This window comes from Sinocyclocheilus rhinocerous, unplaced genomic scaffold, assembly GCF_001515625.1.
Source record: "Sinocyclocheilus rhinocerous isolate Xijiao unplaced genomic scaffold, SAMN03320098_v1.1 scaffold10793, whole genome shotgun sequence".
In the NCBI taxonomy this organism is placed as follows: Eukaryota; Metazoa; Chordata; class Actinopteri; order Cypriniformes; family Cyprinidae; genus Sinocyclocheilus; species Sinocyclocheilus rhinocerous.
The window spans coordinates 20,526-27,542 of NW_015650299.1; the positions used below are offsets into that span (position 1 = coordinate 20,526).

General features: G+C 35.9%; 1 pseudogene; it reads right to left on the reverse strand.

The window, feature by feature from the left end:
- LOC107711593 (uncharacterized) overlaps nucleotides 1–6,757 on the reverse strand; it is a 13,769-nt pseudogene extending 7,012 nt beyond the window's left edge.
- Between the last annotated feature and the right edge of the window lie 260 nt (nucleotides 6,758–7,017).

A 7,017-nucleotide genomic window follows, 5' to 3' on the forward strand; every position in this document is an offset into this window, starting at 1 on the left:
AAAGAGAGATATAACTTTTTTTTATCAATATCACACACCCGTAATTATTATAGTAAAGCAGAAAAAAAAATAATTTACTTTTACTTCTATGATAAACAAATACTGAAAAGCAACTGAAATAGCAGTAATGTAAGATAAGCTTTCCAAAATGTAATGAACAAACAGTTTAGTTCATTCAGTGTGTTGTCAGGCCACAGAGAGGCATTTCATTTTTAAAAATTAGGTGTTGTACAGATTGACATCCATGTCTATTTTTAAAGTTAATCAAAATGTGAAAAATAAAATCAAAATGTGAAATATGAAATCAAAATGTACCTTATTTAATTTATTGGCTATTCCAAAGAAAAACAATGTATGTAACAGCGAATATTTACAATTCAGTTAATTCCTGAGGGATAAAATCAAGTTCTGCCCTACATGTTTTCTCGTTGAATATCCTGAATATCAAAATTGTTGAGATGCTGGTTCATGTTGACTTTAACAGCAGTGAGATGCCAAAAGGAGTCACTCCCAAAACATGACACTTACAGTAAGTAAGAATGCTCAGCCCGAACATGTGAATGAGATGCTGAGAGATTCCAGGATGAAGCTGAAGATTTCTCACCATCACAGCAGATTAATATCAGATTGCCGTTTCTTCCTCTTCAACAGATGTAACTGTTAAATACACACAAAAACAACCAAACATTTACTTGAACAGGTATTAGGACTGGACAATATGGCCTAAATTTATATCATGATATATTTCTTAATTTCGGTTGATGCGCAGGGCCGCATTAAGACCTCACTGGGCCCTGGGGCTATGACTTACTGCAGGGCCCCCCATCACAATAATGATATATATATATATATATATATATATATACAGTGGGTACGGAAAGTATTCAGACCCCCTTAAATTTTTCACTCTTTGTTCAAAATACTAGCTCAAGTAAAGCCAAGCTTACTGAACAAGTAAACAGTCACAAATTATAATAGCACAAAGATACATACGACATCAACCTACTTGAAAAACCTAAACAAATGAATAAGAAATATTATATTGTATAAAGTTATTGTACAAATAGACTGAATAGTCTTCACTTTATAAATTCAACATACATTAATTCTTACTTATTTTACAAAAGTGATTCAGTCAAGGACGAGTTTCCCTCTGCTGTTGAACACAAAATAATATATTTGGAACAATACTGGTAACCAAAAAACAAACAAAAAATTATTGGAAACTTTCTGGTTATGAACATTCTTCAAAATATATTCTGTTTTGTTGAGGAGAACAAATAAATTCATACAGGTTTAGAACAACTTGAGGCTGAGTAAATGATGACAGTATTTTCATTTTTGGGTGAAGATCATATAATCCCAGGATCTCATATAGCCTACTATTACACATGCTTTATCTTTAACTATTAACGTTCATGTAAGACACAACTGACAAAGACTGGCACTTTGACACATAACTATGTGTATTTGAACGTTTAAGCACAAGGCGCGAAAAATAATTCAAGTTTAGTCAGGCTGTCAGGATTCTGGACTTGTCTGTGTCATGTTTTGCCCCTGTTTCTGTTCCCTTATTTGGTCATGTTCCTGTCCTCATTTTGTTAATTAGTTTGATTAGTCATCCCATACACCTTTCCCCAATCATCCCTTGTATTTAAGTTCCTGTTTGTTCAGTCTTCTTTGGTTGGTTCTACTCGTTGGATGTTGTGTAATTCCCCTGTGTTTCCAAGGATTAAAGACTGTTTATGTACTCCACGTCTCCTTGTTCCTTGTTCCGCTCTCCTCCCAGCACAGATTGTGACACAGGCGCTGGAGCAGGTGCGCGCCGCGCGTATCAGGCTGAAACCGTCTTAACGAGCGCATTTACCAACAAGAATTCTGCCCCGCTGCTTAATGTCCATGAATAGTTTAAAGCCATTTGTTTTTAAACCACAATGCTTAAAACGCGTTTAAGCTTACATCATGACGCGCAAAACGATTGACATTTTTCTACCGGGTTATTTCCCAACTCGAATATATAGAGTTTGTTCAAACACAAAAAGCCAAATACATCCATCAAGTTAATAATCAAACTAACCTAAAATCTGTGTGGACGATGGCGATGTTTTTATCTGCTCCATGTGCCCGGTCCACTTGCTGTTTCACAACTGCTACTCCATCATCTTTAGTAAAATAAACTGATAGCTGGGGATTTTACTGACTGTGTTTTATCTGCTGTTTGTCTTTTACGTGTTTCTTTTTTTTGAGCCCCTCTCTCATTTTTTTTCTTAGAATAGCTGACATTTTTACTTATCGAAGATTGTTCTTTGCGTGACCATTTCCAGATTATGCCAGAACGAAGTGAAGAGTGGAGGTGAATGCGGACATCAGGCGCAGCGATCACCTGATAGATACGCGTACAGTTCGTTCAAAAGTCAAATACAGAATAAATGCATTTGATTGGTAAACCAAATTCAAACGTGACGTTTCAATATCTAATGGTAATACATGGAATTTACGGCAAAGCTCCACTAAATAATAGCACTAATAAGTGGGGGCGTGGTGGGGCTTTGGCGATTGGCGCTTCAGTCAATCTACTCCACAGCCAATCACTGGCCCCCTCGTTGCTCGGGCCCTGTTGTTAATCCGGCCCTGTCTATATGATATAATTCAGATATCGATATGAACAATATATTTAAAAAAAGCCTCAGAAAAACTGCCAAGATCGCCCACAACAGATGTCTGTACGTACAAACGTCTGAAAAATGAATTTGCCAAGTTTATGAAACCTCCTCCGATAAAATTATATAATATTTTAGAAATAAAAATGGTACAAATAAATTAATGTTCACCTTTTATTTGTATTTAGTCTTCATACAAACAAAAAATGTGAAATCACCGTCAAATAAACATAAAACACTCATAAGACACTCACCTTATTAATATTCATATTTAAACTATAACTTTAAACTATAATATAGGCTGATCATTCTTATAGACTGAAACTAAAGTGCTTCAGCCAGGATAAAGAATATGAAAAGTGCTCAGAGTTGCTGCAGAAAACAGAAAAAAAGAGTGAGCAACAACAAAAACACATGTTGCTGGAGACGGGCTGATTGAAAATGCACATTCACTCTCTGCCAGCAGGAGGCACTTTTGGAGCGGCAGAAACAGCGGTTTCCCCGTTAACGCTGTAAACAAAGCAGCGCTGCGCTCATAAACGCTGCTTTATCAGAAAAAAGCTGTGTCCCAAATGGCGCACTATACACTATGCACTCATACACTATGTACTTATGCACTATGTACTCAACCATGTAGTGTATGAATTATATAAGGTTATTTTGTCATTCATAATCGGAGTCTGATAGCCCCTCCCCCTTTGCTACGTAATTAAAGCTGCGACAGTTGAGTGCATGAAGTGTCCAACATTCCACACTTAGTTTTTTTCGGTTATTTAAGTGCATCATCCGGGTATTTAAAGTGCACTTTTCTTTTTGGAATTTTCAGTGTGAACGCACTACTTGCACTATTCATACTAAAAAACGTCATAGAATAGTGCATAAGTACGCTATTTTGTGACGCACCTAAAATGAAAATGCCATCGAAACTTTTCTGAAGATAATCGGTTCCCTTCAAAGATACATTAATATAAAACATCCGTGCTGCGTTTTGATTCTGAAACGTGCAGTGCTCATGTTTATTCAACGAAGTCAAAGCCTTTTGGAAAATCTATTTGTGGCAGTCAGTGTTGATACTGTAGCGGTCCGCCACAAATAAATCAATGTATGGGAAACACTGGTAATATTGAAATATCAGAAATGTGTTTAAAAATCATATCACTGTTATTAAAAAAAATATATATATATATCGTGATATATTGATATTGAATTATTGTCCAGCCCTAACAGTATGTTTTTATCTCTATCTTTATTGTTTTTATGAAATACCTACCAAAATCTTTTAACTATTTAAACAAATTTGACTAGAAAAGACAAAATAAAACCCCAAAAAAACAAACATGTCTTTTTCAGTAAGGAAACATGTGTATTTGTCGAGTAAAAGATAAACAGGAGGAGTGAGAGATTCAATTAAACTGATTTGTATTACAGCAATTTTCACAATACATGTTGTTTCAAAGCAGCTTTAGTAAGCGCCTTACAAACCCAAAGGATGACAGCTACACAGTATTAATGATGATAATGACCAGTTTGGTGCTTAACTGAATATAATGCATATAATGTAATAAATCAGACCGACATTTACCTCTCATCCTGCAGTATTTGAAAATCAGCACGACAGTCACTAGCAGATATGGACAAACTGCCAGTACAGAACTAAGTGTGTGGAGGACAGAGATCTGAGATTCTGAATGAGACACTGAAAAACAGACACACAAGCACTTTATCAAGCACTATATCTGAACGAGAGAATAAGAAGAAATAAATCAGCTCACAGTTTCTATTGACTCTCACCTCTGACTGAGATCCAGCTCTTGGGTGACTCTCCTCTCTCTGGGTGTTTGCAGTAGTAGAAACCCTCATGTGACTTTGAGACATTAGAGATGATCATCTCTGTAGTTTGATTCTGGATGAGTGATTCATCTTTATAGAAATCACCTCTGAGATTTGATGGGGATGTAAACTGATATAAACAGAGTCAGAGTATCTCCTTCAGTCACAGGATGAACAGGACTCTCAAGAATCACATCAGCTACAGAACAGAGGAAACATGAGCTGATTGCAAATATTATATTAACAATATGGTAACATCAAAATAATAATAATTTTTAAAAAGTATGTTTTCTGACAAAACTTGATTTTTAGTGCCACTTGCCCATTGAGTGTTTTTTGCCCACTGATGCATCCTGCACTTGTTTAATCAACCTGCTTTATCTATTGATTGTAAACTGCCAGTCAAACAAATGAACACAGACTCACAGTGTACAGTGATATTAACAGGATGATAGTTCTCTCCAGATTCAGACTGACACCAGTACACTCCTGTGTCTGATGTGATAGTGGAGTTGATTGTACATGTAGATCCTGTTTGTGATCCCCACACTGATGATGAACAATCTTCCAGCCCCAAACTCTCTGTGTATCTTCTCACTCTCCATCTATCAGAGTTACTCTGGTCCTCACAGCTCAGAGAGAGAGAGACAGATGTGAAGTGTTGAGTTCTGCTAGGACTGATGATCAGAGAGACTGGAGGAGAAACACCTGAGAAGACAATTACAGCTACAATTTGAGAAATGTTTCACAATAAATTTATATTAAAGTGGTCAGAGCACATATAGTTTAATTATTTTCCCTCAGATCCTTAGTAATTTTTTTCCACAAATACTAATATTTATTTATTCATAAACATTTTCCACTCTCTCTATGACTCTCAGAATTAAATGGGCCGTAACAAAGGAGTCAAAGTTTTGCTGGTACCTCATCAGTCCCTGCTGGTAGATGTCATAACTACACTTTCTGGCAGCAAAAAGCTTTTTTTTCTGTATCGACAGCCATTCAAAAGTAGCAGTGAATTATGACATAATCATTTTTTAACATATTTGTAAATCACAATATATCATATCTTTCTTGTATCTCATTGCTTATTACAAAACTGAAGTTTCGACTCTAAATTCTGATTGGATGAGTCACATTTTAAGTGCAAATAAACACCCATAACCACACATTCTGCTGTTTATTCATGTGGCAAACTGCTACATTGCATAGCAGGAATAAACAGCCTACAGTAATAATGAACTTGCCAGAAGCTGAATGATGTTGATGATTAGACAGTAACATGAAATCATATAAAATAAAAAAGTAATATGTTAGTGAATAAAATTAATATTAAGAAATTAAATGTGTAAATGAGAATGACAAAGTAATATGAAAGAGATGAAGAAACAACATAAATTAAGTCAAGCACAGATGTATGTTTGCTCTCTTCAAGCTGCATATACAAAGATTGCTATTTAATAGCTCAAATGAGATCCTCAGATCCTTCACCCATTACCTGTGGAAAAACTTCTCTAGGTTACGTATGTAACCATGGTTCCCCGAGGGAACGAGACGCTGCGTCGAAGTCACTTTGGGAACGCCCTTGCGTGACCGCGTTCTGAAGCACGTGTCAAATCAGTCCAATGGAGTAGCGAGACGTCACGAGCGGGGTGACGTAAGCACCAGAAAGTATAAAAGCGCATCCGGCCAATTCTCTCACCTTCAGTGTTTCCAGAGTGGATGTTTGAAATCAGCACTAAAAACACAAAGAGAAAAAACTCATTACAGTGTGAACATTGAGCTGATCATCTGTGTATTTTATGTCATCTTATTATTTGTCTAGAGATAATGGCATCTGTATGAGTACAGATGATGGTGATCTGGATTGGATGTGTCCAGATAAACATTAAAACATCTGACTAATAGCAGAGGTATCTGAATATATAGACAACAGCGATAATAACAAGTTTGAAAAAAACAAACTAACAACTGAATCAACACCATTAAACAGTACAAAACTGAATGACTGAACAAACCCACAGATCTACAACACAACAGAGTGCATTTCTCTTTCACAAACAGCACTAACTGCACACTTCCTCTCTCAAACTCATCTTTCACTCATATATCATGGAATAGAGCTGGATTTGAAACTCAGAGCAGCAAGAAAAGACATAAATAAGGAACACTAAAACACTTGATCATTTACATAATATAATAGCAATTATCTATATACAGTAAAAATAATACTCACAGAGCACAAGAGGAAGTTGACTGAGCTCCATACTGACCGAACGATGACAGACGGTTAAAGACACAGAAAGTGTTAAAGCATCAAGACTTCCTAAAAACTTTCAGTCATCATGACAGACTAAAGACATTCAAATGTACCTTCATGTGTTACAGAAATTATTTTGATAATGTTGATAATCTTGTAACATGTTTTCTGAAAATGTCATACTGACTAAGATGCAAGTTTTCTACAGGAATGTTGTCATGACTCATTCAGTATTAAACTGAACATTTGTTTACCATTATGAAAAGT